This window comes from Vicugna pacos, chromosome 18 (genome assembly GCF_048564905.1).
Source record: "Vicugna pacos chromosome 18, VicPac4, whole genome shotgun sequence".
Taxonomy (NCBI): domain Eukaryota; kingdom Metazoa; phylum Chordata; class Mammalia; order Artiodactyla; family Camelidae; genus Vicugna; species Vicugna pacos.
The window spans coordinates 10,921,495-10,938,834 of record NC_133004.1 but is presented as its reverse complement, the minus strand read 5'-3'; the positions used below and the strand labels follow the sequence as shown (position 1 = coordinate 10,938,834).

The window sequence follows — 17,340 nt, the reverse complement described above, 5'->3', positions numbered from 1 at the left end:
GTATTGGAATGGGTGCTGAAATTTGAAGATAAATAAGGTAAAAAATCCTGCACTAAAGACTTGATGCCCTGCTAAGGGCAACGGACTAAAGCTGGAAGCCCCATAAAAAGACTGGCAGGACCCCTAGGCAGGGCCACCGCTCTCCTCTTAGCACTGTCTGGTTCCCTGTCCCAGAGGCTCTATCTCACTCTTGCTTCTAAAGAGGCTAACTTACATCTAGAATTCTATTGGTTCCCTGATCTCACTTCTGATTGGTTATTTCCTTCACTCCTGATTGGTTATTACTCTCACTTCTGATTGGTCCACTTCCCTAACTTCTGATTTGTCCATTTGTAGTACTTCATTTTGCATAGAGCTCACTCCTGATTGGTCTATTTCTACAAAGCTTGTTCCTGGTTCGTCAACTTCTATTGTACTTTATTTGCATATGATGTTGCAAAGTGTAAATCTGGCAGCCTATAAAAGGCCTGTGTAAACCTACAGACCGGGTCCAGAGATTGAAGTGTTAACTCCTCTGGGCCCACTGGCATAATAAACCTGAGTTCTCTAACTCTCTGAGTGCTGCTTGGTCTCTCACCTGGATCCAGGTTGCTGTCACAACTGAGCTGTAACACCAAGCTGTAACACATTTTTCCACAACAGGACCATAAACAGATTGTGATACATTGCAGTGAGGGCAGAGGCTGAAATTTGTACAGGGAATTATGGGGGTACAAAGTGGGTTTACCCAGCAAGAATGGAGGAGCTGGTGAAGGCTTTCTGGAGGGGGTAAAATTTGAGCTAAAACATAAAGAAAGAATTAGGAAAGAGACAAGGTTGAAGGGGGTCCAGTAAAGAGTTGCTCTGTGCAGTGAGTAAGTTAAAGCGTGGGCATTTAGCCACAGTATTATAGGTGAGAGCCCTTCAAGCAGGTTGGTGCCTGGGAGCAACAAGGCTATGGTATAGGGTGATGGAACATGAGGCTGGAGGGGGAGCCGGGCCAGTACCTCATGACTAATAGGTTTGTGTTGTAGTCTTTGAAGAACATTTTTATTTCCCCTTCTTTTTCCCCTTTTTTAAATGCTCCTAAAATATTTCCCTGTCTTTGGAGATTTGCTAGAAGACTCACAGGGTTCAGCAGATAGTTATATTCATTGCAAAGATTCATGAGAGCAATGTAGGAAGGATCTACCACAGGACAATATGGGGAAAGATGCAGATAAGAGTTGGGGGAATCCATGTCCAGGCTTCCTTATGCGCTCTCCCTCCCATGAGAGGTCATACAGTGTGCACGCTTCCCCCAGAACAAAATGCAGCAATGAATGTGCATTGTTTGTGCCCATTGTTCATTAGCTTACATCCAACCGAAATATTCATTTGCATTACCTAGCTGACTACTGTAATATTTTAATACATTTATCTTGTTGCATCAAATAATTACCAGAAGAGAAATAATTTTGGAGTTTATTACTAAGTGAAGAGCACCAGAAACAGTAATATGGAAACCAAACTGAGTAATGCTTTAACTTCAAAAACTTTAAAAATAATGGGATATTTAAGGAAGGAAAATGAATTATTTTAATTCATTTGTTTTGATTTTGAATATTGTCATTCTGTGTTTTCCATAGGCATATACATTTTTCCATGTATTCATACTGAGAGAGGACATACAGTTTTCTATAATAAGTTCCCTTTCCATCTTGTGGTTAATTATCTGCACATAGCTTACTGTCTTCAGATCTTACGAAGCTGTGTGATGAAGTGAAACCTAAAAACTAGGTAAGGAGAATTGAAAATACCAAGTGAACATTCTTACTGCTGTTCTTTGTGATTCCTGTTGAACACAGAGGGCGCAGGCTCGGCTCTTCACAGGCTCGCAGGTAGGCATGCTTTCACCAGAGGTCTCACGTGTGGGAAAGTTAGTGCTTTATCGGATTCCCCTTAGAAAAAAGCTATGTTGAACAATTTCTCCTTTATAGGGCTTGTGATTTACTCTATTCTTGCACTTTTCCCACCAGATAAGATATGATTATGGAGAGCAGTCCTTCAAAGTAGTTTAGATTGATAGGAGATTTTTGAAATTTTAACTTTCTAATATGTCCTTATGTGTTCCTTATTTATTTTGTTTAATTGTATCCAGAAGTGGTTTGAATAGGCCAACTCTTAATAATCATTTTGTTTTAAAAACTGAAGCTATAATGGATACTTGTGAAGTTTAAAAAATGAGTAATATACTGTTAAATGTATAAGACACACATGATATATTTCAGATTGAGTGTTGGCAGCTACTAGGTGAATTATAACCACCTTAAGATTTTTTTGGATTTTTGCAGTGTTTAGTAAATATCTGTTGAATGAATGGGTGGAATCAGGACCTGAAAGAACAATACTGTGTTACTGGGCAGGATGGATTTGAGGCCCACAGTGGTCAGCCAGGTAATGCAAGTGAATATTTCGGTTGGATGTAAGACAATTAGCAGGGGGATCAGTGTGATTACCTGAAGAGGACAAGCCCCATCTAAAACAAGTGCCACCATTCTGCTATTGCTCACTTTTGCCATGATGGAATATGGGCCTAAGGCTACAAGATTCTCAATTTTTTCAAGAAAAGCCTTAAATATGAACTTCATTGGAGAATTTCTTTATCTTTAAAATAATGGGCTTGCCAATCAGAACACATCGACAGGCTTCACGTGTGGTCCTTGAGCCACCGGCTTGGTAACATGTGGTTTGCGTTTTCTTATTGTAAGTGACTAAGCAGAAGGTACCCAGACTCAAAGAAAACATTCTAGTGTAGTTTGGATCCAGTCTTAAGTTGGGGAAAGAATCTCTTAAGGTAACTTTGTGTCTCAGGCCCTGTGAAGGCCTCGCTATTCATGCCCTTATAGGATGCCAGGGAGAGACGTGAAGGGGTGGCCTTAAGGCCAACTCCTGAAAACACCACTGTGGTTATGAAGCCCCGGGAAATGATTCCACTGGCAGCAGAGAAGATTTGCAGGATAAAAGGCTGGCCTGCAGGGCTTTTTCTTTTTTTCTTTCTTTCTTCTTTTTTTTCTTGGCAGTGAAGGGCAATTGTCTTTATTTGCAATGGACACACTATTTAAAATGTGAGTCTTGCCAGTTCTGAGAAGAGAGGTGCCCCCCAATCCTGTGTATCCATCACTCTCATCTCCAAACACAAAAGAGACTGCAGCATTTCTTCAGAGGATGCTCAGCTTAAAGCACTGAAGGCAGCCCCCGCCAGGAGCAGTGTGACAGTAATGAGAACCAGGAGACCCACAATGCCTTTCTGTGGTTTTGGGCTTTGTGAGATCTTGGTCTAGTGCTGCTTTCTAGTAAGCCTCGATCCTCCACCCCGACGCCGATCTGGCCGCCCTCGCTGATCAGCAGCTGCCGCTTCTGCTCGGGTTGTGTGGCTCGCGCGCAGGGGAGCCCAGCCGGCCCGGCTGGGGACGGCTGTCAGGGGTGCGTGGCCCCTGGTGGAGGCGGGACCGCGGGTACCGGGAAGGATGCGGCGCTCGCTGCCCATGGCCGGCCCCATGGCGCGGAGCGGAGGATCCCGGCGGCGAAGACGAGCGAGGCGGGGACTCAAGTCAGAAGTGCGAGGCGCTGCAGCCGCGGAGGCCGAGGGAGGGCGGGAGTCCGGGAGTGGAGGTGCGCCGGCTGCAGGGGGTCTGGGGGGTGGGTGAGCGTCTGCAGGGCTTTTTCTTTCCAAAAGTTTTCTCTTGCTCTCTGCCACTCCTTTTGAACTGCAAAGATGCCTGAAAGGATCTCAAATCATTTATTTTTCACTCGTTGAATAAACGAAGTTGACTATATATTTTAAATAGGTCTGTACCAGCACTATGTTAAATGCAGGGGTGTAAAGTTGAATTAAACAGGGTGTCTGCACTCTAAAGATTTATAATGTGGCAAACACCTTGATTATCTGTTAATATGTTAGTGATAACATCCAGCTCTAAGCATTAACAACAAGGTAGTCCCTTGGTTTTCCAGGAGTATGGAAAGGATTGCTTATGGTGAACTTAGATTCTAAGGAAAATTAACCTTCACCTGACTCTCCAAGCTGCCAAAAGCTAGGATGGGCTAGTGTTGGATATCCAGCAGGCAGATTAAACATCCAGTTAAGACATCAGGAGACAGGGTCATGAAAATGGAGACACAAATATAAAAATTGATATTAAAATAAAATTTACATTAAATAAATCATCTAAGCATGGGAAAAATCAAAATTGAGTTGAAATCCCCTGCAATTATCTTTTGGTTTAATTTCTTCCTTTCTTTCTTTTTTTTTAATGAGATATTGAGGGAGCGGGCCACGAGTGTCAGGATAGCACAGTAATGTTGGAGGTGGATTTCCTGGTTTTGAAACTGGCTTTGCCACTTACTAACTGTGACTTTGGACTTTTAGCTTCGGTGTGCCTCCATTTTCTCATTTGTGAACTGGGATAATGATAGAATATGTTAATATAATAAAGTGTTTAGAACAATTTCTGGCATCCAACAAGCATATACAAATGCTGGCTATGATTATGACCCCTGAAAGACTCATCTGGCTGTAGCTCTGGCTTGTCACTGTCTTACATGCTATGTTTGACACATTTGCTAGGAAAAGACACGCTAAATATTTTTACCTTCAGACACTAGTGCAGGAGATGCCTTCTTGCCTGGCCCTCATACACCTGTTGCAGAAGGGCAACAGATTGGAATGAATACTGAGACCAGTACTTCTGCTAGGCAAAAAGAGCTCCCTCCTCCGTCTGGCTTCACTTCCAAGAGAGGCAACATGTAAGTCTGGCCCAGCTACACTAACTTCCATTCTTTTGACTTTTATTTTCTTTTTCTTTTCCTTTTTTATATAGATACATGTTGCTAATTTCTTCTTTGTATTTTTTTAGTTATGTAAATAAGATCTCTAGTTTTCAAAGTAATTTCTGCTAGGTGTAATGTCCCCTAATTTTTTTGAATATTCAGAATAATTTAAATGAGATGTTCTTTGTTGAAATTGCTTTATCCTGTTTCTAAGTTTTAGGGTCTTTCTTAAAGATTATCATTTTTATAAAGGCTGAGATGTGAATTACAGACAAAATTTATTTAGAAACAAATGTAGGTTAAAGTGACACCTATAAAATCATTATAACAAACAGAACCTTGAAGCCTCTCCAGTTTGCTCTGAATCATGGTACATCCTCATTCTAAGAGCCTGGGCAGGTGAGTAGAATTTTGCTGACACTTTTGAAGAAAAATGCAGATATCAATTACCAACTTAATACATTTTGAACTTTCCTAATTCTTTGCCTTGAAGACATTGCTTGTCTGGGAAGAGTGTGTACACAAAGAATTGTTACTGTGTTATTAAAGAGTTGAAGTAGGGAACATTTCCCATCTATGATAATATTGACAAGAAACATTCTATTCAAACCAGATTTTATTTAGTAATTGTTCATAATTATCTTGAGAAGAAAGATTTTCCTACACAGGCCAGTGTGTGTGTTTTTTTGTTAGTTGTATTACAACTACATCAATCATTCACTGGTAAAGATTTTTAATGACTTTTTTCAAATTAACCCTCACATATGACCTAGCAAATGATTTACTGGATGAACACATTGAAAAATAGTGCCAAAAAAGTGACACACACCAGATGACTCTGCAAATAATAAAATATAACAAACTCCCCGCCCCCAACATGAATATCTGTTTCTCATAAATTTCTTCATCTTATGAAGTCATTTTCATTGTCTTCCTTTCAGTAAGCCCATCTGCTACCTTTAGTTCCAAAGTTAATTTCAAAGATGGCAGAACTTTCTTGCTTGTGCTTGAGGTGGCCTATGTGATTAATGATTGATTTTGCTGATAAAGATTGCTAACTAGGATGGCTTATGGTTTCATTGCTTTTTTGATAAGATAACAGTAGAAGAAATGCTTTTGGTGAAGGTAGTGATACAGAACTGAGACCAAATTTTAGGAACTCCCATGTGTTCAGCATTTAGTCTTTCAGATGTATAGAGACTTTTGGAAATTCAAGGCTAAATCTATGACCTGGAATCCAGAATAACTTCTTTTTGCCTCTTTCTTTTTAAAAATGTTATAATTCATGACAGGTTGTAGAAAATATCTTTTAGATACTGTCTCTTCACATGATTTATTTTCAAGTTTCCATCAATTAAGATGCTTGTGTAATTCTGTACAAATTTAAGAGCTGGTCATGTGCTGGTACGATAACTCTTATAACACATTACTTCATGACTTCAATTGCATAAAATAAAATAATTCACCTAAGTAGGCCTATGACTTAAATGATGCAGAACTTCTAAAATATGATTTCCTCTGGTTAGAAAAATCAGGCACATGAAGTTTAGTTACATTTAGTTTTCAATTTCAAGCAGGAATCACTCTAAGCTCATTCTGAGGATCCTGCTTTCTAATTCTTTGGTGTTCTTTTCCTTATTAGTATAACTAGCCAAGGATAGAGAATTTCATTTTTTTCCTATTAAAATTGAGTACCACTATACACAAAAATCAGCCTTAAATTGTTAGTTACATAGCCGTTATTCAACATTTAAAATTTATAATAAAACAAGAATATCTTTATTACCAAAATTTATATAGCTAACTAATACTTAAATACTAGTTAAGTAAAACACTTTTTTGTGGTCACCTGTAGTATTCTTTTGTGACTCTGTAATAATAATTCACTAAATTTCATTGTTTCTCATATTCTGATATTCTAATATTTTTGTTCTTGCAAAATTGTAAAGGCTATTTTTCTTCAACTAAAGCAGTTTTAATCAAACTTAAACACATTTAAAGCTTAAAAATTCATGTTAGCTTTTTGGCAGTATTGCATTGATGTTTATGTTCAAATATAATCCGCTTATATATTTTTGATAAGATTTCCAATTTAAAAATTAAATATGCAGTTGTCAAGCTCCCATTAATTAAAAATAACTTGTGTAATATTTTCCTATCCTAGTTCTATCTTTTATTCCCAAGTAACCTTTTTCAAGTTCTAGTTAGTAATCTATTAAAAACTTAGGTTGAATTGCCAAAGTTACATGTATATATTTAAAACTAGATGATTACAGAATCTTTTTCTCTCTTTTTTCCAGACAGCCATCTCTATCAGAAAAACCACCAGAGCCTTCCCCCATAGCAAGGAGAAGAGTGTGTGAGAATGCAGAAAACCCAAAGGCCAAGGAACAAAAGCAGTCAGTTGCTAATCCTTTTTTATCTGATAGATGGTATAAAATATCGGCTGCACTGAGATACTAAAGGACAGCAGTGGAATTATTGTCCATATTCAGGCTGGGATTGTGACTGATTTGACTTAAGACAATCAAATAAGCTGTTGGCTTTTGGTCTTCTAATCTTCTTGGTCACACACATACCTGTAAATTAAATCGATCATGTACTCTGATTTATTTTTCAATTATTTGTGTATGTCATTGTGGAGTTAATATATCTTTGAGGAGAGGTTTATTAAAACTGTAATTCAAATAGTCCTCTAGAAAAATTTGAAATTAATGTTGACTGTTATCTGATAAAACAGACATTGATTTCACCTCTTTAAAGTGGTTGAAAAATCTAGTGTTAAAAGATTTGAGAGTTATGCTATTTTCTTGCTGTTCTTTCATATTTAAATTGGTAAATCCTTAATTTTTTTTCTTGTAGTTGTTGAAATCCTTTAAAAGCTATGTGTGTGTTTTGTGATGGTAGCTTGTTTTGCGAGGGTTAGTCTGCCTAACAGTATATAATATAATCCAATGGTTCACTTACCTGGGCATTTGTAAATTGCAACACCATTACATGCAGAAAGTTATAAATGGGTTAGAGCCACTGCATCTTTCTACCCTGCGGCACACTCACATTTCCCTCAGGTCACCTAATGGGCTGCATATGGCAGGTGGATCTCTGACATAGTCTTAAGTGAGAGCATCAATGGCAATCTCTATTCAAATATTGGCAAAGTCAATTTCTTCAACATAAAATAAATATAAAAGGAAGTTTTTGGGCATTTTCTGTACCCCCAAGTGAACAGTCTTATACCATCCCCCTTCCCTGTACCATTATGCAGACTCTCTACTTTGACCACTGGTTTAGCTGCCTTGAATGTCATGGAAATTATTCTAATCATCTTTGCTTCCTATATTTAAAGATGCAATTTACCTGTTTCTACTGAATCAAGTATCTCAAGAATAATTAGAAGATAGGGGATGGAGAAATAAGTAATTAAAAAATAAATGAATTAATCAGTTGAATAAGCAAATCCTTCTTAATCTCTCAGGGTCTTTTTCCTCATCTATAAAGTGAGCATCTTGATCTCAACTGTAAAATTGTATAATTTTAAATTTGCCTTGATTTATTCATACTGAGTTTAGATTTTAGCCGACAGAACTTTTTCTTTAGTGCCATCTTGTGGCCATTGTAAAACAATCCAGTGGGGGAAAAAATTAAATTTTTCAGAGTGCATTTTATCTTATGAAATAGGAAGACAGGAAGAAAGGAAGGAAGGAATTCTCTGTTGAGAATCTTTTTTTTTTTAAAGCATGTTTCTTATAACATTTCTAACAAATAAAAGCCAATAACGCCACCTATTTAACTTTTTCTTTCCCTTGTAGCTCAGATTCTGGAACCTCAGAAACTAGTCTTTTACCTCCTTCTTCCCCACCAAGCCAGCCCTGTAATGAACTGAATGTTTTTAATTATCTTACTGTTTCTCAGGGAAACACATCAGTTCAGCAGGATAAGTAAGTTATTATGTAAAAGAGTCCCAACTATGGATTATAATATTCTGGAGACTTTCAATACAATCCAGAGAGAATATTTAACTCTCTCTGTCTATGGGAGATGGAGTCTGATTTGTGAACTCTTGCTGTATTTTATATGTTTCTCCAATGGGAAATGAACTATGTACACAAAAGTAGATGAATTTATTTTCCTGTCGAACATTATTCCCTGCTGTAGATTTGCATTGCTCCACTTCAGCATTTGCCTTGCCATTTCCTTTTGCAAGTCAAGTAGAATTGAAGTATATTTGTGATCACTTGAAGTTGAAATTTCTTGGGATTCTTCATCTTCTTTGAGCCCATAAAATCCTCTAGTCTGGATAGCCTGCCTTGAAAAGAGGCAAATTATTTTATCTTTGGTGGGTATGACAGCTCACAAATAACATGTCACATATGTGAAACATATTGTTACCATTTGGTTGTTTCACAAATTCACCACAAATTTTGAGTCATTGTGTTCTTGAAAAAAAAGAGTATCTTTATGGGTGGAGGGGGTAGAACTCAGGGTGGGCTGTTGGAGAAGAAAAGTTGGAGGGGTAGGGGAAATGTAATCCTCATCAAAGTTGAAGTGAAAAAAATTCTTACACTGAGCCAGAATCTCTCTTGTAAAAATTTCATACTAGTGGTGTTGCCATAAAGTATTTATTAACTCTGACTTGTCTGCTTTGATTTTGAATTATAACATTGTGGATGTATGTACTTGTTATCCAGCCTCCCACGCCAATTTGTTTTCTATGCTATGATCTTCCTATATATATATTGATGATTTCTGAAATTTACAGGATATTGTTTAAGATCTGTCTTGCATGTTTAGTCATGCTAAATGGCTCTGTAGACTTAGAAAGATACATGATTATTTTGGAATAAACTTTAACCAACTTAATTTATGGATAAAATGCTTGATTAGATTTTAATATAGTTTAGTCAGTAGTTGATATGTCCTTTAAAGTGATCTAGTCAGGCGATTTTTTAAAACTTAAAAACAAGTATTAAGAGACTCTTGAACATTGTTAAATATTATGTCTCATTTAATTGAGAAAAGAGTAGAACATTAGGAAGGTCTTTAGGAAGTCCATTTTCACTAGTGATACGAAGAATTACTAAATTTTGTCCACCTTGTATTTACAGTCATAAAATTTTGTCAGTCTTTTGATAATCTTGACAGTCTAATCATAGTTCCATTTTTTTAACTGAAATAGTTTATGAGCTACCAATCATTTGACTCCATTGCCATCTCTATAAATTAAAACTTAGAATAACTTACTACCCCAAACCCTCACCTACCTTCTGAATCACTTACTTTGGGCCCCTTTTCAAGACTAGCATATTTCACCTGCTAGAAGTTAGGTCCCACACATTGTTTCTGATGACATGACATGCCAGCACTCGCTCTGTCCTCATTCTTCCCAAGCCTATTGTATAATACTACATGCTAAATATTTAGTATCTTAATAACCAGGCTTACTGTCAGTCCTGGAGGATTCAGGGTCAGGCTGACAGGACTGGCTCACTTATTTTTAAAATCCTACCAAAACCTCCCTGCTGTTACTGAGGGACTGACTAGGCAGAAGGCCTCCATGTTTTTGAGATGAGTTAAATCAAAGATTATTCAATTTTGACTGATTTACTCCCCATGCAGACATGTATTTGTGTAAATTTCATATGAGACTTTAAAGTAATTATCAAGAGGAATGAAATTTATTAATGGTTATTGAAATGGGAAAAGTTTTCTAGTACCAGTCAGATTAAATTGCGCCTTGAAGTGAAGGATTTCATTTACCTGATGGTGTTCCTCTTCAGGGCCTACATTTTAGAAAGTGAGGACAGATAGGTTCCATGGAACAGTAACAGAAAGTATCCCCCCACCAAATCTTGGTAGAAAACATAAGAACAAAATATTTTACCTAACTTAGGTGTATATTGAATTGCTGATATCCAGTGCAAATAGGAAACCAGGGCCCATTAAAGAAAATGTTTGCTAAGTTTCTATTATTCATACTATTGCATCAGTTCAGCCTCGTGTCCGCCTGTTACCATCTGCAGTCTCTCTCTTCATAATCCTGACTCTTACCCTGTAGGTCTGATGAGAGTGACTCTTCTCTGTCAGAGGTACACAGGTACTTTCTGTCTTTCCTACTTTCTGGCCTTTCAGCGATGTTCTAAAATGCCTTCCTAGAAACTTTAAGCAAGTCTCATTTTTGTTGCATTCATAACTGATAAATGTCAATATACTAATATTTTAACCATAAATTTTAATATATATAAAATATATTTTTGTGATCATAACTCTCAAAGTAGTGGCAGAATTTTTTGTATAATTACATAAAAATTGTGCTATTTGTTTTCTGTCTATAATCTAAAAGTTTTCTTTAAAAGAAATTTAGTTCTATGAAAATTAATTTCATCAATGAATATTACCCCCTCAAATTGTGGGAGGTGAATAAGGTAGTTTTTCATGTTGCTTTATTGATTTTAAATAAGAAGTTTATGGCAGGGTTTGTGATGAAAAAAGGTATGCTAGGGGAAAAAGAATACTATGGTACCTAAAGTATAGAAAGAAATAGAAAGAAAAAGAGTTTTTAAAAAATAATAAATATTTTTAACTAATAAATGCTATTTTAGAAATAACAAAATTGCATTTTTTCATGTTATAGATTTTTTTGACTCTTAATTTCTTTTTCTTTCTATCATTTCCTCTTTCCACTAATCATTTTGTCTCCTTTCCCTTTGCACTTCCCCCTCATGTCTTATGGCCATTTTCCTGATCATCAGTAGATCCTCCAGAAGGCAGGTGGGGGAAGGGAGAGGAAATTAATCTCATTCACAGCATTGCAAGACTTTACTGGTTTTGCATGGAACAAAAGTAAGCATTATTTTTCCTTCAGATCAGAACTGTTGTGTAAGTTTGCAGTGTTTAACCTTAACTTAAACAATTTTAAAGTTGATTTATATATTTCAGAATGTGAATAGATTAATTTTAATAGAAAAGAAATACCATGGATGTATGTTTCCAATTTCTGTATTTTTTCTACTATCTTTGGTATAAGGTAATCTCTATAAAATATTAACCCTAATATTCTGAGAATATGACAGTATTTTTCAGTATCTAATGAATAAAATTCTTTTTTAGTGTTGAAATTCTTTTTCTTCAAAGGTCTGAAAAAATAAAAAAAAAAGTAAGAATGAAAAAAAGACATCCTGGTCTCTAGGCTGGGCCATATATTAAGTCACTGGAGGCAAATATTTACTTCTGTAATATTACAACCTTTGACATGACAGAATTGTGTTGGATGTTATGTCATGAAAGGAAAATTTAATAGATTCTTAGGATAAAGAGAATGGTCTGAATGAAGGAAATTTTTTGGAGACATAGTATTACATAACTGAGGGTACTGTTTAGTTTTATTTTCCCCCCTTAGGATGACTTGTGTCATTAAATGCAGATCATGCAACTCTTAGGCTGTTAACATGGATTTTTTTTCTTTATAGTCAGCTTTTTAGAATACACATACATACATACATATATACAAACATATTCTGTTTTCAAAGTAACAGTAGCAGTTGACTGTGTATCAGATCATAGCTTTTCAACATGTGAAGCAATAGTTATAATCTAACAGCTTCAGTTCATAGCTTTTAAACCCCACATCAGTTAAGATTTTGAAATGGCAGATTCAGACTTTTGAGGAGGTTTTGCTCCCATTTCAGTTCTGGTTAAATTCTTAGATTACCAACAAGTTACTGAGCATTAGTTTCAAAAACCTCAAATTGATGCACGTATGCAAATAATACTTTGGGTTTTGTCATTACACATCCATGTGATAACAGTTCCTGGTATTATTTCTAGTAATGAGGAACTCCCTTCATTTTTTTAAAATATTTTTTATTGATTTATAATCATTTTACAATGTTGTAAAATTCCAGTGTTCAGCACAATTTTTCAGTCATTCATGGACATATACACACTCATTGTCGCTTTTTTTCTCTGTGATTTATCATAACATTTTGTGTATATTTCCCTGTGCTATACAGTGTAATCTTGTTTATCTATTCTACAATTTTGAAATCCCAGTCTATCCCTTCCCACCCTCTACCCCCCTGGCAACCACAAGTCTGTATTCGCTATGAGTCTATTTCTGTCCTGTATTTATGCTTTGTTTTTGTTTGTTTGTTTGTTTTTGTTTTTTAGATTCCACATATGAGCGATCTCATATGGTATTTTTCTTTCTCTTTCTGGCTTACTTCACTTAGAATGACATTCTCTAGGAGCATCCATGTTGCTGCAAATGGCGTTATGCTGTCGGTTTTTATGGCTGAGTAGTATTCCATTGTATAAATATACCACATCTTCTTTATCCAGTCACCTATTGATGGACATTTAGGCTGTTTCCATGTTTTGGCTATTGTAAATAGTGCTGCTATGAACATTGGAGTGCAGGTGTCATCCTGAAGTAGATTTCCTTCTGGATACAAGCCCAGGAGTGGGATTCCTGGGTCATATGGCAAGTCTATTCCTAGTCTTTTGAGGAGTCTCCACACTGTTTTCCACTCCCTTCATTTTTTGAAATCATTGTAACTAAACTCTAAAAATAAATAATTTTTTAAAATCCTGAGCCTAAATTTACCTCCTTTAAATTCCTATCCATTGGCCTTTCATCAGCCCTCTTGAGCTATAGCAGAATTTATCCAGTATATCTTTTTGTGGGTATCTGACAGAGCTTTTAAATATTCAGCCATTTAACTGTGCTTTTGTATGCTCTCTCTAATGGAAGTTCTTTTATATTCTCAATAGCTTTAGATTCATCTGTTCCTAATATTATACAGTCTAGGATCCTTCCTTCTGCTTCCACGGTTTTGGAAAATCTCCCATTTTTCAGAGTTCTTCTTGGAATGTGGCATCCAGAGCTCAACCTGATTCCAGATGTGGCCTCAGCAGACTATAGTAACTCTCTTGCTTTCTTCTGAAACATTTGCTTCTATTGCACAAGTCACTGAAAATGTTGATAGAAGAATCAAAAATTGTTAAGCCATTGATCTCATATCAATAAACAAATTTATTTAGCTTGTAAAATTGAGTTAAGCCCCTTTCCTACTTGGAGCATTCTCTTCTAACTTCAACTTAAGTTTTATGCTTAACTTTTTTCCATTGAATATTTTAGTGGTGGATATGTACTTAAATGAATTTTGTTCGTAATTTTTTCTAGGCAGTGCATCTCTTTAATATATCAATTTAATAAACATGCCATGTCTGTCTTTGTTTCTGAGGAAAGATTGACTTAGATATTGAAGACCTTTTTCCAGAGTGACAGGAACATGGACTCTTTGGGTGTGATTCTTCAGCCACTGATGGAACTACCTTACTACAATAGTGTTTTACTTACTCACCACGTCTACAAGGATGTCATTTTAAAAGCTTTTTGTATAGACCTTTCTGGAGTCAACATATGTTGTGAATATGACATTCTCATAATATGCTGCCTATTAATTCTACAAAGAACTTCCCCTTGAGATTAGTGAACTTTCCCATGTTATTGCTTATATATGAGCATTTATATGAACATTTAACTGTTTATAATTATTTAATGTTTTCCTCTGTGAGACTCAACAAGAGTTACCCATCTGTAATCTCTGAAATCCACTATTTTTCTCCTTTCTAGAAAATTGGGTCTATGTGTTTTATCCCCTTCATTGATCCAGTGTACCAACAATGATTTTGCCTCCACAATGGTATATACTTTCAAAACCCTGTGACATAATGATTCAGAAACAGAAGCACTTGAACTCATTGAATAAGTCTGCATTTTCAGTTCTAACTTATCTTGGGCTTACATTTCTTCTTAATTATTAGTGCCCCTTGCATCATGAAGGTTGTTCTCATTCATCAAGAAGATGGAAACAGTCAGCTTTCTTTCATGCCTGCTGCATCTGCCCTCAGCATAAATTTTCTTCCTGCTCTGAAGCAGTTACATTCAACTTATATATTTATCATGTCTTAATTCACACTCATCTTTAGTCTTCCTCTTACATTTATTTCAATTCAGATCCTGTCTTAAATTCCTTTAGGATAGAGACAGTGTTTTGATAAACTTTCTATTTCCATAGCTCACAGTCCAATGGCATAAAGCAGAAACTTCAGAAATATTAAATTTATTAGAAAGCTCCCTAAAGAGCCTCATTGTTCTCTTAAATTTTTACTTTAAAAATTTTTTTCTTTAACACTGTTAAGAGTTTGTAAAGTTTTTGCTATTTTTGGGCCATTCTCCCTTTAGAATTCCTGTCTATGTAAATATTCTTATATTTCTTCAAATTGGTTTGAAATTTACTTTCTTATTATTTTCAGTGGTATGTGTTATACTTTCTCCAGAATGTCTTTTTTGACATAGAATTATATTCCAGCCTGACAGAGAGACATCTTCCAGTTAACCATCACTTATACTTTCATACCTGTCAGAATTCACTATACCTGAAGAGCTCCCAATATTACTTCATTAAATTTGAAAGAGATGAAATTACTAATAAGAAAATCCAGATGCAGCATTAGCTTTGCTATTTGCAGAATGCACCTGCTAGCTGACACCTGATTAGTCAGTGCATGCCATCACTGCTTTTACTATCTCACGCTGTGTCCCTTTGCTTAAAAAATCAGACAAGGGAGCAGTATGGATTTTATTACTATTACTTGGAAAGACTTCATAAAGTCAGAGAAAAAATTAAAAGTAGTTTCATGATATAGCTACTGAAATAAAGCTCCCCCCCCAGCTCAGAGGCATAATCAAACCACTTCCAGCTTTAAAAGGAATTGGAACACCCCACTTCAGTGTGTGCATGTAGCTGAAGGGCAACAACAGCTGTGCTCTGTGTGGGGGCTATGATGCTCTTCTCTTCACTGGATGAAAAGGTGCTGGTTGTTGTGTCATATGGATATGTAACAGGTCTTTTAAAAATGATTATGTTGAGCAGGTTTTGAAAAAAATATCAAACCGCTTAAGACTCACAAGAATCTGAGCGATAATCTGGTTCAACCCCTGAATTATATAAAATATAAAATCACTGCATGGTTGGTAAGAAAGTAAAACCTCTGTTGATGTGATGTGAGTAGAACGGCGAGGGATACATCCCTCTTTGGTAATTGAGCATCTAATGTATGCAAAGGACTGAGCTTAGTAATGCAGGCTACACAAAAATCTATGAAAGGCCATTGCAACATACAGTGTGATAGGGAGAGTAAGGTGGGTAGCAGCCACCATTTCTTGAGCAGTTCCTGTATGTCAGAGGCTGTACTGGACAGTATGAAAATTACATCTCACTTAATTCTCACAACACCAATGACATACATATTGCATCTGCATTTTACAGATGAAAAAACTGAAGATTCAAGAAGTTAAATAATTTCTCCAGATACACTTAGAAAGTGGAAGAGCCAGGATTGGAAACCTAGGTCTACTCATCTCCAAGCCTGTGTTCTTAACCCCTTTGGTAAAATGGCAGGCAGCTAAAAAAAAATCAACTATAAATGATTTGAAAAGTTTTAGACTAAGTTTTGGGGTTTCAGAAAAGTGAGAGTTTATACCAAGCTGTAAAAAATAAGGGAAGCTTTGATAAGTTGGTATTTAGGATGAACCTTATAGGATTGTTGCTACTGACAGGTAAGGATGGGCAACCAAGATCAGAGAAGAGCAGAAGCAGAGACGTGGAGGTAGAAGTGGACTTGGGGGGAGGGGGGCTGTATAGCTCAAGTGGTAGAGCGCATGCTCAACGTAAATGAGGTCCTGGGTTCAATCCCCAGTACCTCTTCCAAGCAGAAATAAATGAATAAATCTAATCCTTAAAAAAAAAAAGGAATCTGGAAACTAAATCCAATTGAGTTGAAATGTAGAATATACATGACAATGGGCAATGAGACAAGGAAGGTTAGAAGGAAGCATGTATAGGAATTTGGGGAGCTAGTTAAAGTTTTTTAGCATTTATGGATGTTACAAGACTCAGTTTAATCAGCAAAGATTTTTGCTCATTGTCTATGTGGGAAATATAAGAGTCTAAATACATGTTGTGAATAATTGCAAGCAATTCCCCCATTAAAAAATATTGACTCTGCAAAAACATAATTTTCTAATGATTCAAGTTAAGTTGATTTCTCCAGTATAATTACACATTCAGCATGTCAGAAAAACAAGATAGAATAGTTTTATGATTATGTTTTTTGAGTCAAAGATAAAATCCATCCATCAGTGACTCCTGGAAAGAAACTTATTTGTATTTATGAGTATGGAGTGTTCAGGAGCTAAGAGCAGATTTTGAAATGGCTGATTTAGGATGGCTGTTTAAAATTCAGGGGCAATTTGGAGCAAGACTCTTTTCATATATCTATTTTAAAATTTTGTGTAATTTCTTTTTAATACTGTGTGATGCATCCTTAGCTTTCATCCAATCCTTTATACCTACTTTGCCCTTGAACCTGCTGCAAAGCATCAAGAGTGGAGTTAGGATGCCTGTTCAGGTTAATGGAATAATTACTGTTTCCTTGCCTCATTTTTTTTCTCATAGAAGTCAAATTTAATTCATATTGACAGTA

General features: G+C 36.1%; 1 pseudogene; it reads left to right on the top strand.

The window, feature by feature from the left end:
• The first annotated feature begins 3,488 nt into the window (after positions 1–3,488).
• Positions 3,489–17,340, top strand: part of LOC140686999 (kinesin-like protein KIF21A) — a 46,595-nt pseudogene continuing 32,743 nt past the window's right edge.